This window comes from Phyllostomus discolor, chromosome 4, assembly GCF_004126475.2.
Source record: "Phyllostomus discolor isolate MPI-MPIP mPhyDis1 chromosome 4, mPhyDis1.pri.v3, whole genome shotgun sequence".
Taxonomy (NCBI): domain Eukaryota; kingdom Metazoa; phylum Chordata; class Mammalia; order Chiroptera; family Phyllostomidae; genus Phyllostomus; species Phyllostomus discolor.
The window spans coordinates 62,557,113-62,580,723 of record NC_040906.2 but is presented as its reverse complement, the minus strand read 5'-3'; the positions used below and the strand labels follow the sequence as shown (position 1 = coordinate 62,580,723).

Sequence of the window (23,611 nt, the reverse complement as noted above, 5' to 3'; positions counted from 1 at the left end):
TATACTACACACACCATAGTAACCACTGGTTCTGATCCTAACTTAGGCTTGATTTAAAATAGAAGTACTTAAGAATCCGAGCAGGGGTAGAAGCATTCTAACATGCGTGAGCCACATTCTTTTCTCACATCTTCCTCAGCCTATTGCCTTGGGCAGTAAATTATAAGGTAAAATAACCAGTTTATTATTTGTTGTTTTCTTTCACTCTGCTGAGAAAAGGTACACTGTTGGCAAACTGACAGAAAATTTAAAAATGGGATCCAGTATATTGTATGTATGTTTGGTGAATGTGTTTAATATGGAATATTATGTGCTCTTTCTCTCTTATTTTTTTTAAAGATTTCACTTATTTATTTTTAGAGAGAGGGGAAAGTAAAGAGAAAGAAAGAGGGAGAGAAATATCGGTTGGTTGCCTCTCAAATGCCCCCAAGCAGGGGCCTGGCTCGAAACCGCAGGTATGTGTCTTGACCAGGATTTGAACTGGTGACCTTATGCTTTGTGGTAGGACCCTCCCCCACCATCCCACGAAGCCATACCAGTCAGGGCTTTAAAAAATTTTTTTTTCCAACTGGAATCAACAGAAATGTAATGAGTGAGCTTTTGATACTGAATTGGATGAGTGGAAGTACCCTAAGAAAAGCAAGAAGTGATTCTTGCTTTCCCCTACCCCTAAAAATACAAATAAACCATCACTTAATAATTAACTAAAAGCATCATATTTTTTAAGGGAAAAGCAGATTTTAAAAAAGCATTAAAATTCGCTTTTTGAACCTGTGCTCAGCTAATACTTCATATACAGTGTGGGAGAAAAGTAGGTTTACAGTTGTGAGTATGCAAAATAGTTTATTCTTGTATTATTGTTTTTTAATCATTGTATTATTTTCCATATAAATAACTGTAAACCTACTTTTGCCCCACCCTGTATTTAGATGCTTAGAAAGTGTTCAAGTATTTTCTTACAGACTTGATTTTAATGTATCCCCTGTTTTCCCTTACCCACAAATTTTTATAACTTTGTGTTTTTGGCCTTGTCTTCTATAAAATGTACCATTTCCACTCACAGCTTCAGATAGCTTTGATGTTCTTAGTGTCACATACTGTATGGAATGTTAGCCGGTGAGAGCTGGAGATCAGATTATGCATAATAACATGTGTAGTTTGTATTGTATAAACATTACAGAGGAAGGGGAGATGGGGCCCGTCTGTGTACAAATTTCAGATTGCTAGCTGTATGCTTGTTTCGAATGTTAAACACTCCTAACTAGGCAGTGATGAAGTTGTTTCTTTAGGGACTGTGACTTCTGAAACTATAAAGACTTTTTTTTCAACTAATCTAAAGATGATGCTGGTAATTAACATAATTACTTTCTGTGTTTTTCTACTTACTACTTAGGGAGCTCTGAAGATGGGGTGGGGGATGAATTTCACTGTCTTCAAAGCCCAATTTAACATAGCAATTTCATCAAAAACTTGGAGAATATAGCTTAGAAGAGCCAAAGACAGAACATGGTATACAAATGATAAATTGCATCCACTATACGTTTCACCCATTATAAAGTAGTCTCAGGTAGGGAATTGTACCAGTTTGTTTCTCTAGCACTGTTTCTTTTGTATCTTAATATTTCTGATTAGAATCTGTGGAGGTTTTTGTTGTTGTTGTTGGTGTCATTCTTTTATCATTAAGGTTGCTGCCCGGCTTTTTCATCTGTTGTTGAGATTGGTAACTTTATGCATATCATTTCAAGAGAAATTAAATAAAACCTATTACCATGTTTTCCAGCAACGAGGCATTTCAGAGTGAAGAAATGAGTCCATAACCTTTCTGGTTTAATAACTTTATATTTTATTTTAAGTATTCATATTGTTTTGCTACAGGAAGATTTCAAGGCTGCTGCTGCTGCTCACTGCTCAAATAACAGCCCAGTAATAATCAGGCCTTTGAAACTAGGGGTGAAAAATCCGCAAATTCACTCATCTTTTATTGATGTAGAGCGATTGTGTGGCATTTTGCTTTCTTTCCCTTTTCATAAGAACTTTAAATATGGATACTTCCCTCCCCAGATATCTTTATATTGGAAAGCTCTGCGTGAGGTTGAAGTTTTTATGGGGGAACTTGTTTAAAACAGTTGACTTTAAAGGCAGGTTTGCCACAGCAAGGTTAGAGGTTGCTAATAAATCCATTTACAGCAACTTCTGGATTCCCTGCTCCAGACCCACCATGGGGGTGACCTGTGCACAATCCCCGCAGGCCACACAAGGCAGCTGCCGTCCTGGTTGATCCTTCGTTGACCAAGGCGGGTGTAACAAGTTTTGGGTGTGGAGTGGGTTAAGCCCCCCAGCCTGTAACGGCTGCCTGGGATTCCTAGGTGAACCCGCTGAGCCCAGGCCCCCTAAATCCATAGGCCCTATCCCAGCTCTCGCGCTGCTGGGGAATAACAAAAACATTTTGGGGCCTCTGGAATTTCATTTGCTGCTACTAACTGAAACAATAATAGCATCTTTGTGTTTCTCCTCGCTCCATACCTCCTCCTCCCGCCCTTGGAAGCACGTCTTTGGCCCCCCGCGGTTGTAGCTCAGGCAGCACAGGGCCAGCCTGGACCGGTCAGAGGAAGTTGCAGACCCCCGGTCAGGGGACGCCCAGGCAACCTCCGCGCCCTTAACATGACTAACTCGATTTCAGCAAAGAAAAAGACACTGCAGGAGAGATGCCCCCCCTATACCTTCCACCTTTTCTAGCTCATTCTTGCCCACAGAAAGTGTGTGTGTGGGGGGGGGGGGGGGTTGTGGGGGCGAAAGAGAGAGAAGCGAGGCAGAGAAAATTCAAGACAGCCACACAAAGTCACCCTAAAGCATTCACCAAAACTTAGCTTGGTTAATTGCTCCCATATGTCCTCAGTTGTTTTCAAAAGGCCGTAAGGAGGACAGGCCATGTCACCTCACTGATTTCAAAGAGACTGGGAAAAAAAAAAAGACTATCACCCATCTTGCCCCAGTCCCTGAGCGGCCCGAGCTCAGCTCCGAGGGGTCAGTTACCTTGGGGAATGCTAGGAACTCGGAGGGGAGAAGTAGGGAGGGAAAGGGCTGCGCCCGCCCGGCCCAAAGTTCCCGCGCCGCGTCCGGGCCAGTCCCGGAGCCGCCGCAGCCCCAAGCGCGGAGGGACGCGGGAGGCGCGGCCCGGGCGGGCGCGCGAGAGGAAGGTGCCTTCGGGAACACGCGCAAGGGCGGGGATTCGGGCTGCCAATGAGGCCCCGGTGTGGGCCGAGCGAGGCAGGGGGGACGGGCCGGATCGCTGCCTTCGCTGTGGCAGCTGCGGGAGCAGCGGCAGCCTCGGGAGCCGGAGAAGAGGCACTAGAGGAGCGCCGCGCTGACCGCGCCCCGAGGCCCGGCCCTGCGGGTGGGGGAATCGCGCCGAAGAGCTGGAAACTTTCCCGGCAGGTAAAACTCTGGCTGCCCTGACACCAACGCGGGCCTCCGAGCGCCCCGGGCAAGGCCAGCTTTAGCGGGGCAGAGGGGAGTAGAGGGTCCCAGGGAGAGGAAGAAAGGGTGATGAGGAGAGTGGAAAGGCATGTGGGAAAGTTCCTGGAGCCTGCCCCCCCTTTCACTGGGCACACCCGGGAGCTTTCTGGAGATAGGCACGGACATGTTTGCACCCCGGGCCTTAGTGCTGGCGGCTCTGGAGAGTCTGCGCCTTTCCTTCGCCATCCCCTCCGCGCCGGACCGGACTGAGGTTCGGGGCACTAGGGACGCGTGACGGCACGCTCGGGTTTCGAGACCACCCCTACCCGGCCCCTTGCCCCCTTTCTCGTCTCCTCTGTAGCCCGCGGACTTGGCAAAGGCTGGTACCTGGGGCGGAGGAGGCGGCGAAGAGGCGCGCCTGGTACCGCGGGGTTCAGGGTGCCGGGAGTGAAGGGGAGTGCGGGTCGAGAAGTTGCCGGGTGAACTTAGCCGATGGGGGGTGGTGTCGTAATACCACAGTCTGGGTTAAATCTATTGCTTTTCTTCCAAGAACACTGCGATTAGCACATCCACCTTTTTTTTTGGTGGTGGGGGGTTGGTGGCGGTGATGAGCTAGGTAGGATTAAATGTTGAGGGGGAGCTGAGAAAGATGAAAATTGTATCAAGATTGTATCAAGACGTTCTTTGGAGAGTGGAGAGTAGTCACTTTAGGGGTACTTATGTTAGGGCGCACCTTCTTCCTGAAAGACTTTAGGGTGCAGGCACACAATGCTGGGGGTGTGCGGGGCTCCCCGCTTTGGCGCGGCAGCTTTCCGGAACGGCTGGCAAGGAAGGAAGCCCTAGGCATTGTGTGTTGTGTTTGCATACCGAAGCTTCTCTGGACCGGCGTTCTGAAAACTTACTTGACTCATTGTACAAGGCTCAGGGAGGAAATGCGGCGGTGGCCAGGTAGAAAATACGGCGCCGCAGCCAGGGAGTCGGAGAATGCGCGAATCAGACGCGGTCTTCCCTCCGGCCCACTCTTGCCCCAGATCGCCGTGCCTGGAGTGATGGGAATCATCTCAGTAGCGCTGTTCTGGTTAGAGAGTCAATTCGGGGAGGTTGGGAGGGCACCTTCATCTTGAACTTGACCCGAGTTGTGGCGGCGCCGTCTGGACTGGTTACAAGGTAAAGGGAAGCTGAATTTTCCCGTGGGATGGGCCTCAAACTCTGGCGCAGAACGGAAGTGCCAGTTCAGAATCTTTGGGGAAAGGGCTTAGGACAGTTGATGCCTCTAACTCTGGAAATACCATACCGCCAAACTGCAGAAGTTCCTGTGTTTAGAGGGCGGTGGGATGGGAGAGAAAAGTTAGAAACCTGGTTAGTTGATACAGAGAGTGGGTATTTCTCTGTAGAGGAAATGAAAGGAGCCTGCATCTCTGCTTTCACCCGATCGGTCCGTCTCTCTCTCTCTCTCTCTCCCCCCCCCCCCCCCCCCCCCCCCCCGCCCTTTCTCCCTGCCCCCCCCCCCTCTCCTCCCCCCCGCCCCCCGCCCTTTCTCGCTGCCCCCCCCCCCCCCCCTTCTCTCTCTCTTTTCCTTCCTGGGTCATCTTTATTCTTGCCAGGCTGGCACTCCTGCAATGGGAGTGGGGGGTGGGGATGGGAAGAAGAGAGGGAGGAAGAGAAAGTGGTTGTGAAGCTTCTCTGGCCAGCTTGGAGGTATTTCAGATCTGCTACTAAGGAGGATTCCTGGATTTTAACAGCTGCTTCTTGATTGCTGGGAATGAAAGAATTTATGAGCCACTGAGACATGCTCATTATAGTAGTAGTCTGAATGTTTTACTCATCTAAGCTACTTAAGGATCTCACAAGGGACCTTCCTACAATATGGCAGTTTCTGCAAAGTTTGTGTCAGCCAGAACACTTGGTGGGTGTCAGAAATGCATGGAAAATATATCCTAGCAGCGTTAAGATGAAAAATATGCAGGAGAAAAGGAAATACGGTATCTGACATCCTTCAGGACTTCCTCCTAGGGTTGTTCCTGTTACCTGCCAAGTGAACTCAGTCCAGGCTTCCGGACCATTGCGATTTGACAATAAGGGATGGGAAATAGTGTCATCGATTTTAGTGGAGTCAGGAAAATCCAGAAATAAGTTGTGGGCACTTCTCATGGCCCTGTCTTTCAGTTGGGTTGCCACAAACTTTCTGTAGGGCCTTGGAAACTATGGTTTTCCTGCTTTCTGGTTTAACCACCAGAATGTCCAAATTATCATAATTTATGTCCACCATGGAACTAAAACATAACTGATTCACAGTCAGCCTTTTTCAGCTTCCCATAACTGCTTGCAGAAAAAAAGAACATACTGTCTCTTTAACCACACACAATTTCTCTGGTGCCATAGTGGGTTGTTGATACTGGGTGCTCAAGACAATAGAATTGTCTCCATTAAATTGGCCATTTTTAGGCAACACTCCCTTCCTTCTAAGTTGCTGGTTAATTCTTGATCTCCCAGGTAGCATTACAACCGGTATCCCCGGGCTGATAGAACAGTAATCCATATTATAATGATGCCTGCCAACATAACTGGAGGTTAATGTTATGTGGGTATTTTCATTAGATATTCCTAACCCGATTTTTAAGGTTTTTTCTGCATTGGCTTGAAAGTAGGCTGTGAGTCTCATAGCCAGAGAACTGGCTTTATTTTTATCTTTCTGATGAAAAGTTCAGTTTAACTTTTAAGTTACAGGAGTAAAGTTTACAAAAGCAAAATAAAGCAGAGGAATTATACAGATAAATAGATGTTCCTCGACTTATAATAGAGTTACATCCTGATAAATCCTTTATAAGCTTAAAATATCACAAGTCCAGCCTTGACCAGTGAGGCTTAGTTGGTTGGGTGTTGTTCCGCAAAGTGAAGGGTTGCCAGTTCGATTCCCACCCAGTCAGGGTGTGTGCCTAGGTTTGGTCCCTGGTTGGGGCAGGTCTGGGGAGGCTGCCAATGCACATTTCTCTTTCTCTTTTTCTCCCTCCCTTCTCCTTTCTCTAAAAATAAATAAATGCAATCTCTTAAATTAAAATTAAAAATCACAAGTAAAAAATGTATTTAATATTCCTAACCAGCTGAACATGAATTAGCGTAAACTTAGTCTAGCCTACTTTAAATGTGCTCAGAACACTACTATTAGTCTACGATTGGGTAAAATCATCTAACACAAAGCCTGTGCTATAATGAATTGCTGAATATCTCATGTAATTTATTGTGTGAATCACTTTCACACCATCATCAAATCAAAAAAATTGTAAGGCAAGCCATCATAAGGTGGGGACTGTATGTGTGTGTCTGAGGAGGGATTTTAGTTCTAGGATTTTTTTTTGAACTATCTAAATGAGTATTTCAGTGGTGGAAAAACTAGACCCTCCCTCACCCACCACCAGTTTACAGAAGTGTTTCCTGTGCAAGACTCTTCAGCTTTTCTGGGACTTGGTTTTCTCATCATTATCATCCCTCAAATGCAGTGACCTTTCAACCCTAAAGTTCTGTGACTCTCCAAGACTATGAGAAACGCAGGCATTCTGGAGTCAGTGCTGTTAAGATTAAAACAGTACTTCGGGGTTTATAAAGGGCTTTACTTCCATATTTTTTCCCTGAACCCTAAGTTAAGTAAACTGAGGCAGGCAAGATGAATCAGTTTGCTAAATATTATCTATACCTACTTGAGTTGAACTTGAACCTAGGTCTTCCGATTCTTCCTATTCCTCCCCCATACCTCTCTTTACTCATGGTATCACTTGTGAATTGTCTAAAACTTGACAGACTAATGTTAATATGTGGTAGTTTCTCATGTATGGGTTATTCTGGTTTCAGAACCCCAGGGTTAATGTCTATGCTTTGATGTCAGAGATTAAAAACAGTTCACTAATAATGGTAATAAAATTTTCTCCCTTAAGAGAGTTCAGAAATTCACATACCTCAAACTAGCCATTTGTTTATTTTCAACTTCTTCTTTATTAAGTAGGCTTCAGGGTATAGTGTGATTTATAATTCGGACTAGTACGTCAGACAGCATTCTTAAGAAAATTGCTTCTCAAACCTGTACGTCTTTCTCAAAATAAGGAATAAACATGCCATTTGCTCTTCATTTTGGTATCTCTCAGCTTACTTTGACAAAGCCTGGATGAATGTCCCTTTTTTGGTGTCATCCTTCTTGGGCCCTTTTTACTGATGTCTGGGTAAATCTGATTTTGTCGCGCTTTCTCTTCTAAATGAACACTTCTCTTAGGCCCTATTGATTTAATGGTGAAGAAGTAGTAGGTTGCAGGTGGCCAGTTTTCACTATGGCTCTGAATGTGTGTCCTGTGTCCTGCTTGCCTCCTTAAGAGCTCTGAGTGCAACTGGACACCCATCTAGAAGCTGGTATGGATTTTCTTTAAAAGGTTTTAAAATAAAATCATGTGTGGAACTATGGGCTCTTCTGTATCTGAGCCGCTTCTCCATCTTCAGCTTTATAAACTTATTCTAAGAAGAATGTCTTTACAAAATATTAAGCAATGGTGTTTCATCCGCCAAAAGAAGATGTATCAATCACTACCAACTCACTGACTCACGGCTGCCATTTATCTCCATGTGTGCGAGGAAAGAGTATTATGAAGCAGTGTTTGCTAATGGAGTGGGGGCACTTGGTATTTCCTATACCGGAAGGGGACAGGAGCAGCAAAGCTGAAGAATGGCTTCTGGCTGTTATTATCGGGAGCATGGATTTTGAACAGGGGGAGGACTTTGGATAAAAAAGGTTATCAGGAAACATTATCTTGTAGAGAGTGAAAGAGGTTCTGGTTTGGTTTGTCTGTGACACTGCCAACGGTTGCCCTTCTAGGGCAGATGCTGTTTGTAGGGGCTTCTGCAGGTGTGTGATCCAGGAGAATATTCTGGACAGAAGAGTCCCATCAGCAAGAATGTCGGGGGCAAGAAAAGTCTTGCAGAGGGATGGCATCGTTCCTGGATTTTAGCGAAGATTTTGCCACTACCCTGGGGGTGTTTTAGTGAAAGTCTTCTAGCCACAGTTGTATACAAATGTGAGCACAGGATGTTTACCTGTATAGCCCAGAGCCACAGTGACTCACCACCTTCCTTGCCCCACCCAAGCATACCCAGGGTGACTTGCCTATCATGAACAGTGTATTATTACCTCTGTGAGTTGGGTTGGGGGATGGGGTAGTCTCTAAGCAACACTTGGCTATGACTTTTTCATGCATATATAGTCATACAAAAACAAGATCCTGATTTCATGTGCTTCTGAGGAAAATTCAGGCGCTGGATGGTGTGGCTTAGTGGATTGAGCACTGGCCTGCAAACCAAAGTGTTGCCAGTTCAATTCCCAGTCAGGGCACATGCCTGGGTCACAGGCCAGGTCCCCAGTGGGGGGTCACAAGAGGTAACCACACATTGATGTTTCTCTCCCTCTCTTCAAACAAACAAACAAAAACAAGGAAAAAGGTTCAATATGCAAGGGTGCATATAGTGATTTACATAGTTTAGAGCGCAGTAGATATTTGTATAATGTGCATTTTCCTCTGTCATATTACTACATTCTTCTCTGGCACTGTTTTAATAGCTCTTTAGTAAATCTATAACATCTCTTATCATAATTTATTTAACCAGTCTTTTTTAACATTTAGGTATGTTGGAAAGAGATATCTCTCAGGCCATCAGAGCCCTTTGGCTCAGATGTGGTTTACGCATCATTACATCACAAGGCCCAGCACAGTGCCCAGCACATAGAGGTACCTGGTTGCTGGTAGCTTCATAACTTCACACCGTCAAGAAACTGACTGTTTCTTAAGTGCACTTAGTTTTAATTTGGGAAAACCCTGGAGAGAATGTGATTGGCCTAATGCCAGCCAAAGGAGAGTTGTAGTTGGAAGTCCCCATTCAACCCAAACGATGGGACTGTGGGGAGACAGACAAAGTGTCCCACAGAGAAGTCAGTTATTGTCAATGGAAGGGAGAGGGAGCTGGTTAAACAAAAATAACAAACTGTCTAATGCTTGATATGTTTCCAAAAGTGGTATTGCTGAGCACTCCAACATACCAGCATGCTAAAGAGTGTGGACATTTTTAGTGCTCCTCTGATGTGCACATGATAGTCCTGAGAGTAGTGGACTCTCTGACGTTCTCTGGGGGTTTGAATTGCTGCACATACAGGAGCTTGTATATTGGATTACTGCAAAAGACTTGGGAATTTGTCATTATTCCCATGTATATAACCCATTATATTCCTCTCTTTTGGCCATGTTTTATTCTAAATTACTTGGATTAGGAACATCAATTATTAATGTTTATTGAGTGCTTGCTGACTCTGAACTACATGTTTGAATTTAGGAACCGACATCTGTGGGAATTAAAACAGTATGTTTTTTCTTCCTCCATTGTCCTATATGTGTAGAGAGCTATGGCAAGGGTGGTTTGTTGCCTATTCCCTGTCTCGGTTCCCCTTCCTCCTTGTGGATTAAACCAACAACCGTTTGTTTGACTGAGATCAGAAATTGGAGCAGGGCTCAGCTGGATGGTTCTTCTACTTGCTAGGCTCACTCATGCTCTGGTGGTTATATGATTTATTGCAGGGGCTGTTGCTGTGATAATTTACCACACTACTTGACAGCATAATTCTGCTTTTGACTACTTTCCCGTTGGCCATGTACTTCAGGATAGGATGAGTGTGTCTTTCGCCTCAGGGAGTATGTGTTGATTAAGCCAAGTCAACTTCAGTAATACCATCCTTGTTGCCAGTGACGGGTTAATGGGTGGGGATATGACACCTATTAGGGCCTACCATGTTGGCAAAATTGAACAAATGGGCATTCTGAGGCTTACAGAGTACAAAGATGAAAGGCGCCAGTGACATTTTTAGCTGCTGAATGACCCAATCCTAGACCCACTGTGACTCAGAACTTCTTTTGTGAGAAAAGATTTTTATTGTTTGAGAGAGCAGTCTCCAAAGTGGAGTGTGCTCAATGAATTGGTATGGAAGAAAATGCTAAAACATTGCCTAGAAACAATTAAGGTTTATTAATATTTAAAAGGTGGTTGACAGACATTGGCTGGTAGATGTGAAAGTTGCCTGTCAGATTATTTGAGGTCTCCTGAGAAAAGAGTGGGCATTGTACCACATGGAGAAATTGACAATGGTACCTTCATTCTTATCCTTGGCCTTTGGTGAACTCCATCCATATAAGTGGATTTATGGATTCTATTACCTAGTATTAAAACTGACTTCACAAAATGGACAGTGGCTTAAAAAGATTCTTGCAAATAAAGTGTAATGATAATGGTGTAAGTATATAGGAACAAGAATTAGTTGTATTAGGAGATTAGGAAATGTCTTAAGTTGGCACAAAATTAGATATGGATTTGTATTAGTAAATAAAAATAAACTTAAGACTACTGTTTGAATCACTATCATCCTTCAAAATGTTTTTAGTGGATGATTTATGTACATACTACATGAGTATATACATGTAATTTATAACTCGAGTGTTTTAATTATGTATAAATCACAGGGGAGGGCAAAAGTAGGTGTACAGTTATAATACAAATAAATAATAAACTGTGTTTCATATACTCACAACTGTAGACCTACTTTTGCTAACCCCCATATATACAACTTAAAATATATTGGGGGTGCATGTTTAATTTTTTACCGCTTGGGCTGCATGACTAAAAAAGTTTTGAGGCCACAGTATACGTCTCTTATAATCACTTACTGTTGTTGCTTGCAGCCGGAAGTAGCACAGCTGATGCAAGGACAAGAGCGAGCTGTTTTCTTAGTTTTCATCGTTCTCTGTGGTCCAGGTTGTAACCTTCTTTTCCAGACCCGGCTGTCCTCTCTGTGTCTCTGCAGGTGCCCCTAGCTCCTGCCCGTTCTCTAACTGTCACCTACTGTGTGTCGCTTTTGCCTTTGAGGAGGCTGTTCTCCAAACCCCCATGACTGCAGTTTTCATTGTCCTTCAGGGCCTCACTCAAATAAATGTTGCTTTCTCATTAACATTTTTCTGATTTCCCCCTTCTGCATTTAAATGGTTCCTTCTATTTAATCCCCTTAGCACGTTGCTTGTACATTCTGTATATCTTTCTCATTTTACCTGTTGTTATTAAGTTGTCCCCCTGCACCACGCCCCCCCCCCACCTTTGCTTTGCCTGTGCGTTGTAGGCTTCTTGATGGTAGGGGCCTGTCTTGCCTTAGTCATATTGTTTTCATTGCTGGTTTTCTCTTCTCAGAGAAATGGAGGCAGGCAGAGAACCACAGTGTTAAACACAGCCCAGGCCAGTTACTGTGTGGAGGTTCTCTCGCCCCCAGCCCTCGACAACCTTAGCTTGAAAGCTCCATGTGCATGTAGGGGATTTGAGGGCAAGCAGAGCACATGCCAAGACGGGAGGATCCAGGATCCAAACCGGGTCATGTTTACCCCAAGGCTGTTTTGTCTTCCCTCACACGTGTTGCCTGTGGTTACACATTGTCCTCCTTTCACGTGGGAACAGTGGCATGGATGAAAATGAGAAACATCCTGGGATGTTGGTGCAAAAACATCCCTGGACAATCCTAGGGAGATGCAGTGGTTTCAAAGCAGTCTTCTGTCTTTGAGGAGTGATGGGAAACTCCTGGAGGATGAGATGCATGAAGATCTAGTGCCCATGAACAGTTAGCTATCTGCTAGTATGCCACCAAGCAAAAGCCGGGGAGCTAGACCCCATGGTGGGGGTTGGCTGGAGCGTCCCTGTCAGGAGATAGAAGCAGCCTGTTGGACGCTGCACCACTCAGCTGAATCAGATTATTTATGCCGATATTCTCTCCATGGTAAGGATAATTGAGGGTTGACAAGTTGTCGGCTTTCAAGTTGAGCCATGTTAAATATATGTTATCATGATGGAAAACAGACATCTCTCCAGGGTTTTGAGGGTCAAATGACAGAATGTATATGAAAGGGTTTTGAACATTGTAAATTGCCTCCCAGATGCAAGGGAGACATCAAATTTGATGGTTTCCTTGTAGCAGTGACTTCTAGCTCAGATTTCTTTGCTAGCTAGCCATTTTTGTGTTCTTTTAAGAGTATTTCCAAAGTTTTAAAGTACTGAGGCTCTTAAAGGGAATAGGATGCAGTTTTCAAAACAAAAAACAAAAAAAATAGCCACATAAAAACTGAACCAGATATTAGTTGAGTTCTTGCTGTAAAACTTTTAGCCATGGAGTAAGTAGAATTTGTGGTAAAGTGAATCTGTCTTGGGATCTAGTTGTTCAGCTACCCAAAGGATGTGTTTATAAGAATGGGACCACTTCTGGTGCATAAAGATGGAAATCTGGGGACTTTGAGGTAAATTACTGGAAACCCTTAAGTACCACTGAAAGAGAGTTTAAGAGTTTTGATTTTAGGTTTTGTTTTGTGTTTTGTTACCATGTAGCCCATAACTTATTTCGAGGGTTGGGGAAACCTTTAAAAAATCTCAAGGTAGTTTTGAAAGTGAAAACTAGGTGTGGTGACAACTTGGATGAACTTGAAATCTACTCCATTAGAGGTTTCCAAGGAAATGGATTTGATTAAGTAAAATTTAACTGCACTTGAGGGAAGTTTTACAGTGGTAATTTCATATTAAAGAAAGAGTCTGATAAAATTAAGACATGTTAACTGACAGAGTAAACATCTACTTATTTATAGATACAAAAGACAGAGAAAGTGAGTGGCACCTAAGTTGCAAATAGATGCAATTGTAAATTTTTTTTATTATTATTATTTGGTATTCTAGAAGCATGCATGAGATCTAGAGAGCCTTACCTCAGAGTTTCCTCTGGAACCCACTTTGGGAATTCGTGCAGTAAAGGAAACTGATTCTCAAGAAATTAGTAGATGTTACATAGGAAAAAAAAGTTTTATGTTCAAAAAAGTGTGAGTATCTGGGCTAACCAAAGTATAACAGGTATTTATTATTTTAACTGCAGGAATTTTGAGCACCCTTATTTCTAATGTTCATTCTAAATCTCCTTGAAGGGGAACAGAATATTTAGTATTTTCCAAACATATTGAACTGTAGAAACTTTTTTACACAGCATCTTTTGGCCAGAGAACAGTGTTGGGTTGTTTACTTTGCTGACATATTTTAAAGGAAATCTCAGACATCATATCATCTCACTTGGCAAACTTTCATATTCATTTGTAACTAAGGGCTTAAGAAAAAAAAATCACTACATGTTATTACTTTCAGTAAAATTCAGTCGTTTTTTAATGTCATCTCATTGTCTCCCAGGTGTCATTTGTCACCATTTTTGTTTTTTGGAACCAGGATTCAGTCTAGAGTCACATATCGCACTGTGTGTTGTTGTTTTTGTTCCTTTAGCCTCTGTGGATGTAGAAGAAGACTCTCTCACCACCTCCTCCCTCTCGACTGCTAGAAGAGACTGGCAGGCTGTCCCATGTTCTGCAATTATTTCCTTGTGATGTTGTCTGCCCTGTCCCTTTGCATCTTGCATTTCCTGTGAACTAGAGATGAAATCTTAAGGCATATTTAGATTCAAGTTAAATACTTTTTGACAAGAATAGGTCCTAGACTGTGCTTTTTAATCCTGTGACTTGGGAATAGTCATTAATTTAGCAATGTGTAAGTAGTCTTTTTTAATATATATAAAGAAGTAAGGGCTTAGAGTATGTTGGAAGTTAATTTCATTAGTATATCAAAGAAGTGCAAGTTTAATTTATTCCAGTTGTGGTTGGAACATGGTGATATTTGGAATAGTTGGCCTTGTTAAATGGATATAAGTTTTCAGTATATTTTAAGACTACAAACCATGTGCCTTTTGGGTAAAATGCCTTGGGTGCTAAACATTTTTGGTGGTTAAATTAGATTCAGAATGACAAGGTATCTGAATTGTAATGGTAAAACATTATTCCATAAAGATGTATTTCTAAGCACATTAATTTAGGAATGTGCATTAATTCTACTTCTATTTGATAAATTTTAACCAACTTTTAAAAAAAATAAATGCTTATGCTAATTTGAAATATAGCCATAAATCTAAGTACATCCTCAGGGTGATAATATTTCTTTAAAATTAAAAAAATTCAATTATAGCTGACATACCTATTATATTGTATTAGTTCCAGGTGTACAACATAGTAATCAAACATTTATGTAACTTACAAAAGTGACTCAGGGTGATAATTTCATATGTACATTGTCTCGGAAACTCAGACATGTAAATAAAAGTTCTTATCATAGCTGACCATGCTAACTTAATTTGCTGCTTAAGCTTTTCCCCCTTGATACCCTTCCAAGTGTTTGTTGTATATCTGGGAAAAATTAAACTTACAGGAATTCTGTGAGTCTTAATGAAGAATAACAGAGTATATAAAGTAGCTTTGTGTGATGAATGGTAGCCGTCACAGGCAGTTCCCAGCACATTCTTATATTTAATCCCTTAGCAGACAAGAATACTGTTTTATACATTAAAATCTGTCTGTTTTAAATAATAAGGTGCCTGGGACAGAACAGGTACTTTGTAACTATAGCAGTGCACTAAACACACACACACACACACACACACACACACACACATTCACACACTCTTTTTTTTCTCTTCCCCTTAAAAATACAAGTAAGTAGGGTATGGTGAAAAAGCATGATCCTTGAAGCCAGATGAACTGTGGTTTTGTGTGTAGCCTGGGCAGTTTAATTGCCCTTTGTTTCTTTGTCTGTGAAATGGGGTAGTACTTTTTTTCTTGTACGGTTCATGCTAAGACTAATGGTGAAAACCTATATAAAACGCTAAGTTAGCGCCAGGCTTGGCTCACAGGTGCCAAAACCAGGTCCTCTTATTTCCTTTCCTCCTCTTAACCATGTTTTAAAATTCAGCTTCCTGGATCAGTAGTCGAATGGAAGTTTTCGTTTGTTCTCAGTGTTTTGGAAACTGCTAATTTTAAGGTACTTGTTACAGAAGTCCAGATATGACCTTGATTTCAAGATAATCTATATAGTTAGTTGGTTTCTTATATTAAAACAACTGGATGTTTATATGAAATGTTTTGAACAAATAAGTGGGACAGTTTTAGATAGTAATTTATAGAGGAAAAAGGAACCAAAGGAAAAAAAGGGTGTTTTATTATTGGCATGAGAGTATTGCTAACAACCGGACTGGTTTTAATTAAAATGAATATTTTCAAAGTCCATTTATTTAATAAGACTGTGAGAACATGAGACGCTCCACTGACTGCAGCAGAGTTCTGTTGAGTGTGGTTTAGATTAGAACATTAAGCTTTGTTTTATTTAGATGGAGCAAGTCTGTAGAGCCACTCTCAAGTCGTATGTGTGTGTTTATGCCCCAGCCAGGAGAGCAGGCCTCCCCGCGGAGGAGGGGCTGTGCTTCCCTGCAGGGGCTCGCTTCCTCACCATGGGCAGGGAGGGGACAGTTCTGCCTACTGTCTGTGTGCCTTGCTAAAGACTCATGGAAAGGGAGAATTAATGTATCTAAGTTTTGAACAGGAGGAAAGGAACAGTTTGGAGGCTGCTTAAGTAGACCTTTATGGGCCTTGCCTTCTTGGCATTTGTGGGTAAACCAAGAAGTGTTTCCCTCTGTCAGCTGTCTCCAAGTGTGGGGGCCTTTGGCTCTGCTACTGGCTGGTGCAGTACTAGGAAGGTCTCAGAGAGACCCAGGCTCCCGTTGCTCCCCGCCCACACAGTACCTGTTCTCTGACAGTGAACATGATGCCTGGCCTAAGGACACGCAAGTCCCACTGTTTGTGAGACTTGCTTGTGCTTTTAACACCTTTTCTGTACTATTAAGCAGCTGTTTTGTTTATCCTTTCCTTTTGGAAATGTTTTGTTTAAGCCATAGGGATTCCTTAAACTGCCCAGCTCTCCATACTGCGAGTCAAGCCAAGAGGAATCAAAGAGTGTGATTTCTCTCTCCCATCATGGAAAAAGGGAGGAGACACCATTTCTAGAGGGGTAGTGATCGCCTTCTGAGCCGATGGAATTTTCAAAGACATTTCACCTTCACAGGGTGACATTTTTTTTGCTTCCTTCATTAAGAGCAGCCTTCACTAGCTCAACAAATATAATATCCTTATGAGTTATAGAAGTAAAAAGTTACCATGAAGGTGTTAACTGTTTGACAAATTAGAAACCGTTTTCATTTGTCAAAGGGTGGCGGAAGTCTTGCATTCATTTTTCCAACAAATGTTTCCTGAGGGCTGTCACTGTGCCCTTCTGAGTGTGAGGCCTGGCTCTGTGTCTCAGTCTGAGGAAGCAAGCACATGCATAGTACACATGTTAGAGAGACACACATGCAGCAGGAGACTAGAGGGAGGGAGGGAGGAGGGGGAGAGGTGCAGGAGGAGGAAGAAGAGGGCGCCAGGGAGGAGGTGAAGGATGTGTAACACTGTGCCAGGTGGGGAGAGGATGAGGGGCTTTCTATGAAGGAAGCACCATGAGCAGAGGCTCGAAGCATGAAAATACAAGTCATGTTTGGGGTGTTGTTACTAGAACAGATGGTGCTTGGCATTTGGGTGCAGTGGCAGGGAAGAGAGAAGCAGATTGCAAAAAGCCCTGCATGCCAGGCTAAGAAGTATGGACTTGATCCTGTAAAGTAAGTGATAGCTATCAGAGGTTTTAAAGCAGAGAGATGATGTAATCAGAGCTGTGTGTTGGAGAAACGCTCTGGCAGCGGTGGTGTGGAGGAGATACTGGCATGGGGACAGATGGGCAGCAGGGCTCTGCGTTATGAGGGTTTTGAAGTAGGTCAGGTGAGAGATGATGTTGGAGCTGGAGTTAGTGGGAGGAAGAGAGCTAATGTCAGCTAATACCTTTTATTGTGCATTTAGGGGGCATTAAGTCATGTAATCTAAGCAAAAAACTTTTCATGGAGTGCTGTTCTCGTCATCCTCATTCTGCAGAGAAGGAAACGGGCTCAAGGTCACCTGGCTCAGCCAAGATCTGAACTCAGGTTGGCAGTCCTGTGCATTTAGGACACTGTGCTTTTACCACAGAGAGGGTGAGAACACAAAGAAGGCTGAATATGGGGGGTGGTTTTGGGGGTGGGGTGGAAGCTTCTTCCAGACCAGGGAAGGAAGACAGCAGGTCCTTGAATAACATCATTTCATTCAAGGTCATTTCATCACAACTGTGATGCAGTGACATGCTGTAGAAATTTAACTCTTGTTTATATCAATTAGTCTGTGATCAAAATGACTTCCATATGTGTCGTTTCACTTAAAGTTGCAGAACCCAGGGGTGATGTTTGGTGAGGACTCGCTGTGCTTGGCAGCTGACTAAAGAAAGAGGGCAAGGCTGTTTCCAGGAGGAGCAGCAAGGTGTGGACAGTGAATGACATAAGCACCTGAGGACTCTGTCAGGAGGGGAGAGGCAGGGTTTGGGGCCCCTCTGGGATACCCAGGTGGAAATGCCCAGTAGGTAGTTGGAAATTTGGTTCTTGGAGCAGCATCCCAGCATCCCTGTAGAAAACTTTAAGTCCCCAGGGTAAATTTGGGATGGAACTTCTGTAGGAGGGGATGGGGAAGTAGCCCCCACTCCTGTAGCTCCTAGTTATAAAGGGTACTGCGTCTAGGAATTGCCTGGGCACTTATTCTGACCCCACATTTCCAGGCCCTGCCTGTAGGCGTTGCTTCGGTGGGTTGGGAATGGAGTTTATTGGTCTGCATTTCTATCAAGGTCCTGGGTGGAGTGAGGCAGGTGGTGACAGGGTCATACTTTTGAGAGTGTTTGGCTGTGAATGGCCAAGGCTGTTTTTTTATTTTCCCTTCGATCAAGGAGCTTTTGACAGCTCCTTAAACAATATGATGTTGATCTCTGGTAAAAAGCAACACTTAGGGAAATGGCTTGTTTTTAGGAACTTAGGTACATTAATATTTAATTCTGCCAAGGATGCTTTTTAGTTACTTGGATTAATACTCAAAAGTAGCAAGCCTTAAAAATTAGGTTTGGCTTTGCTTTTTAAGTGGACCTTTGGCAAGAGATTTCTAGTGAAATGAGATGCTGAGTGTTTTTCTTACTCATGAAGAAGAAGGTTGAGGGAGGGAACCCGAGATGTGGGGAGTGAGGAGTAATGCCCTGGGGCTCTCGGTTTGCCCAGGAGCAGCCTCGGCTGCCTCAGGTCGAGGTCGCTGAGTGCGGCTCTGATGTGCAGCACGGGAACTCTACTCAGCAAAGCTGTGTTATATATTTGTTAGTTGTTAAGGAAACAGATCTTAAATGTTATCGCGCCACACACACACACACACACACACACACGGCAATAATACGATGGGCTGGTGGTGTTACCTAGTCTAATTTTGGTAATCATTTTGTGATGTGTATCAAATCATCACATATACCTTAAACCTGCCTATATGTCAATATTATCTCAATAAAGTGGAAAGTGAGTCACTGAAAAGTACTTAACTCTTTGAAATCTAGATTTTAAACCCCATCACCCAACCAGTTGTTAGACTTGCTTTTGGTCATTACCTCAGTCTAAGGCCTTTTTCCCTTTCCTCTCTGCCAATTGTGTCTTTTTGAAAAAATTGAGATGTAATTGACAAATAACATTCTATTAGTTTCAGATGTACAACATAATGATTTGATATTTGTATAGATTGCCCATTGGTCACCACAGTAAGTCTGGTTAACACCCACGCATAGTTATAAATGCTTTGTCTTTGCGATAAGAAATTTTAAGGTTTTCTCTCTCAGCAGCCCTCAGGTATACAATATGGCCTTGTTAACATAGTCACTGTGCTGTATGGTATATCAGGGCTTATATATTTTTTTTATAAATGGGAGTTTGTACGTTTCGACCCCCTCCACCTGTTTTGCCCACCACCAACCCCACAAGTTGCGCCTTTTTTGGGTGAGTGGAAGCTCGAAGCCAGACAGACTGGGCTCAGGTTCCAGCTCTGTCCCTTTGTCTCCATGGGTAACCCTGTCTCCTCCCTGAGCTTGTGTTCTGTGACTTTGGAAGGCAGGTACTTTTGAAGGTGGTTTTGGGAGTTGAGTGACACAAAGTCAAAACACATAGATCTGAACCCAGTCCTACTCCCTTATCTTGGGAGGGAGAGGTCTGGAAGGGTGCTCCACGCAGCCGCTAGCACCTGCCTCCTCCAGCTGGCGGTGCAGTGGGGCCCTGGGTGGCACAGTGTGCTTCTTTACAGTCATCGCTTACCTCACTCTCGCTTCCCACAGTAATCAGGAGGCATTCTTTCCGATTTGGTTGTGGCTGATGATAGGAAAGAAAGGCTTTTTGTTTTGTTTTGCTTTGTTTTGCTTTTTTGTTTTCAGCCTATTTTTTTTGTTGGTACGTGGTTACCCTTGGCATAATTTTTGCTCCTCTGTCTCCTCTAGTGAACAAGGTTTGGGTTCATTGACTGCTTGCTGCTGATTAGTTCATTTTTTCTCATCTGTGGGAGGGAGGAGCAGCTTCCTCTTGTTTTCCCACCTTTGCGAAATGCCATTTCTGTTTCCTCCGCCACAGAGCTTCCCAGCTCCTGCCCTGCTGGAGGGGACAGGAGGAGGTCGGCATGCTCTCTGGTTAGTTTGTTCAGTCACTGAAGAAAAGCCAATTGAGCCCTCAACTTGGTGCCAGACTCTGCTGGTTCCTTTTCTTAAATGATCTAATTCCATTCTCTTAAAGGCTTTAAGAGAAAGCAGGCATTCTTGCTACACCCAGTTTTCAGATGAGGGCCCTGTCCAGCCCCCAGTCTCACAGCCGGTTAATAGGACCTTGGCACTTGCCCCACAGTGCTACCCCCTTGTCCCGCCCCTGGCCCACTGACAGGCATTCCTGGGTAGCTGTGTCTGTGCGTCGGTCCGATTTGAAATCTTTTAAAGGTGCTGGTACAAAGGCCAGCGTTAGTGAGTGGCGTGGGGACTACGTGCTGTGAAGTCAGATGTAACTGAAGGTACAGGGAGAGCAAGCTGATCGAATTAAGCAGGCATATTGCAGCTGCTTAAGACTGCATGTTCTTTTTGTTTTTAATGGCTCCTGAAAGACTCTGCCTGGGAATGCTAAGTGCACATTTGTGGGTGCTAAGGACAAGATTTGCTTGTTCATAACCTCCTCTTCTTCTGCCATTTTACTTCTACATTCTAGATTGCTTGTGACTGAAGATTTTGGAGGACTACAGTGCCCTTAGATTATCCAAAATTATTATGAAGGTGTGCTGTCCTTCAGGACTGTGTATGTGACCTCTTCACATAACTCTCAACATCAAAACGTGTAAGCAAACAGCATAATGGAAAGATCAGTGATTTTGTAGTAAAATAGACTTGGGTTCAGATTTCAGGCCTCCCTATGCCCTTGGACAAGTTTCTTAACTCTAGGGCCCTGGTGTCTTCATCTGTAAAATGGGAGTTGTTGTACTCAGTGAGAAATAATGTTTGTACAGTGCATCCAGAGTAGGGGGGGCTTGGCACCTAATTAGGTGTTCAGAAGTAGCCTTACAGCTTGATTCAGTGGGTGTTAAATACACTTAGTGCACCAGACTTCATATGAAACCCTGGCCATCACGAAGATTAGTAAGATGTGGCGTCTGTCCTGGAGGAACTGGAAATCTGGTGGTCAAGGCTGACACACAAATTCACGCAGAGGTTAGGTGCCAAGACCTAGGCTGTGACCGGAGCGGATACAGGAACATTTCCTCTGCCCTGAGGGTTGAGAGAGCCTCTCCTTCCAGAAGGAGGTTATACCTCAACCCTCTCTTGAAGGATTGAGTAGGAATTAGCCAAGCAAACGAAGGTGGGATGGGTCTCAGCCAAAGCGACAGCATGAGCAATGGATGGAGTGTGTAGAACTCTACTCAGCCTGGTTTTGGCTGGAAGCAGGGAACCCTGGGAAATGAGCCCAGAGACTCTGGTGTCTGTGAAGGTTTTGGTGCCTTGCAAGGTTGGAAAATCAAAATGTAAGGAAAAATGATTATATAGTGTTTAATAGCATTGTCAGACATTTTTATAGTGCATAGTCTGATGAGATAAATGCCGCATCCATACAATAGAGTGATCTGCAGATGTTAAAAGATGGTTTATATGTGATCTTAAGGAGAAACCTCCAAGGATATTTATTATTAAATGAAAACTATGTCAACGCATAGGGTATCTTTGGAAGAAGCATGTGTGAGAAACTACTCATGGCAGTTGCCTTTGGGAGGGACATGGTGGTCGGGGACAGATAACAGCCCTGAGCTTTCCTGCAGACCCTTTGGTGCTGGTTGGCTATTTTCCCCGTGCGTGCATTTCTTTTAAGAAAAGAAAATACTTTAAGGAAGTGACTAATAGTGTACATTGTCAGGTGAGCCAGAGACCAGCAGCAGGGAGTAAAAATAGCCTGTGCCGCTGTGCTGTGGTGCTGTTGCTCGGAGTGCTCGGCTGTTCCGTACTCGGACAATAATGCCGTTCACGGGGTGCTTAGAGGTTCCACTCTCACACACATAGTTTCAGCCATAATTAATCACTTCCATCTGTGTTCTTATAGCAATTAAAATGTTTTAGGAGTTAGAAATGTTAAAATGATGTGCCGTACAGTTTGGAAAGGGAGAGAATAGAATGATGTTGTTTTTTCACTACAATATCCAGGATCTTACTTCCTTCCATTCTTTGCACACGTCTGTAAAAAATATGACTGTAACCAAAATATACATTACTTATAGGCTTTTCTGCTAAATGTGATTTCCTGCATTTTCCCTGGTGCTATGTGATGGTTCTCCTTGACCTTTTGAATAGCTGCACTTCCGTGAAACGCTGTGATTCATTTACCTGCGGCTCCCGTGATGCACTCGGCTGGGGCTCAGGCGTTCTCCATCACAGCTGCTTGGTTTTCTGATGTCTCTCTCTTCCCTGGCCCGGGGGGGCGGGTGGCCTCTTTGTCACCACAGTGCAGGGCACAGGGAAACGGCTAAGCAAGTATTTTTGAAGGAGTGGATGTTCCTTTTGGGCTTTACAACAGCATTTTATAATAGAGATGGTAGAAATGGGTCGTTTTCAGCCAAGGAAAGGGATTTAGGTTAGGCAGTCTTCTCAAAGTCCCACAGCAGCTACCTGCAAGGGGCTGAACTCAGTCATGAACTCAGTTCTAACTCCAGCCTGGCAGGTTTTCCATTCTTGAAACCAGAGTTTCAGGAGGTCTTGCTGGGGAAAGAGATCACTGGGTTTCATTTAGAGTGAGTGAACAGGATTTTGACCTCTTCATGAAATTGAATTGCTCTGGTGTGTTGAATCTGGTCATAAATGGACTGGGTTCAAACCCCAGCAGTATCTCTGACAGGTTGTATGACCTTGGGCAAATTCCTTAACATCTCTGGGTATGTGCTTCCCTCCAGTTAAGCAGGTCTAAAGTGTATGTGGGCACCTGCCTGTCTCCACAGGGCTATCGTAATTCCCAGAAGGTTTTAAGATGGCACCTGGCACATGATAGGGGTTCACTGAATTTAACTTTTTTGTTGCTGGTTTGGTGAAAAAGGATAATATCAGTGTTGGTAAGGATGACGGGTAGATGAGGACTCTCACACAGTGTTGGGAGAACATGTGGGGACGGCTCTTGGGGAGGACAGCCCATCCATGTGCTGATTAAAACATGCCAGCTCTTTGGCCCAGCGATTGCAGTTCTAGAAATTTATGCTAAGGAAATAATTGTATAAACACATGAAGTTTTTTATACACTCGTGTGCGTGCGTGCGTGCACACACACACATATTCATTGCAGTATTGCTTAATAAGAAAAAGAAAAAAAGGGAAAACCAAATGTTTACCTCAAAAGGAGCTTGGGGAAAAACATTGTCACCCATGCAATGGAATGATAGGGAGCTTTGTACAGGGTGAGAGGGAGTTTCGGGGAGTGATGTGAAAAAGTGTCTTCTGCGTACTGTTGTTGAAAAATAGCAGCGGGCTATAGAATAGTATGCATGCTGTAAACATGTTTATGCTTTTCCTTCCCCTGCAAAGTCTGTATTAGGTATTGTTTGACACATTGAAGGGCCTACCATGTGTAGGCTCTAGGCCAGGCCCCTTTAACTGTGTGTGCGTGCATAGGAAAAAAGTGTGACAGCTCTGTGGGTGGCAGGATTGGGCAGTTTTTCCTATTTAAAACATTACTTTTATACTATTTTCATTATTTATATATTACTTTTATAATCCATATTTTAAAGAA

At 43.5% G+C, this 23,611-nt stretch overlaps 1 protein-coding gene across 5 annotated transcripts in view; it reads left to right on the top strand.

Moving 5' to 3' along the window:
* Window positions 1-3,289: 3,289 nt before the first annotated feature.
* The window catches only part of TANC1 (tetratricopeptide repeat, ankyrin repeat and coiled-coil containing 1), a 221,118-nt gene continuing 200,796 nt past the window's right edge, over window positions 3,290-23,611 (top strand). For 4 of the 5 annotated variants that reach the window (XM_036023439.1, XM_028508691.2, XM_036023438.1 and 1 more), the window contains exon 1: window positions 3,290-3,435. The gene's annotated coding sequence lies outside the window, so the exon portion shown is untranslated. Of the gene's footprint in view, window positions 3,436-4,361; window positions 4,624-23,611 lie in introns of those variants that run through there. The other variant, XM_036023437.1, reaches the window with a different exon arrangement.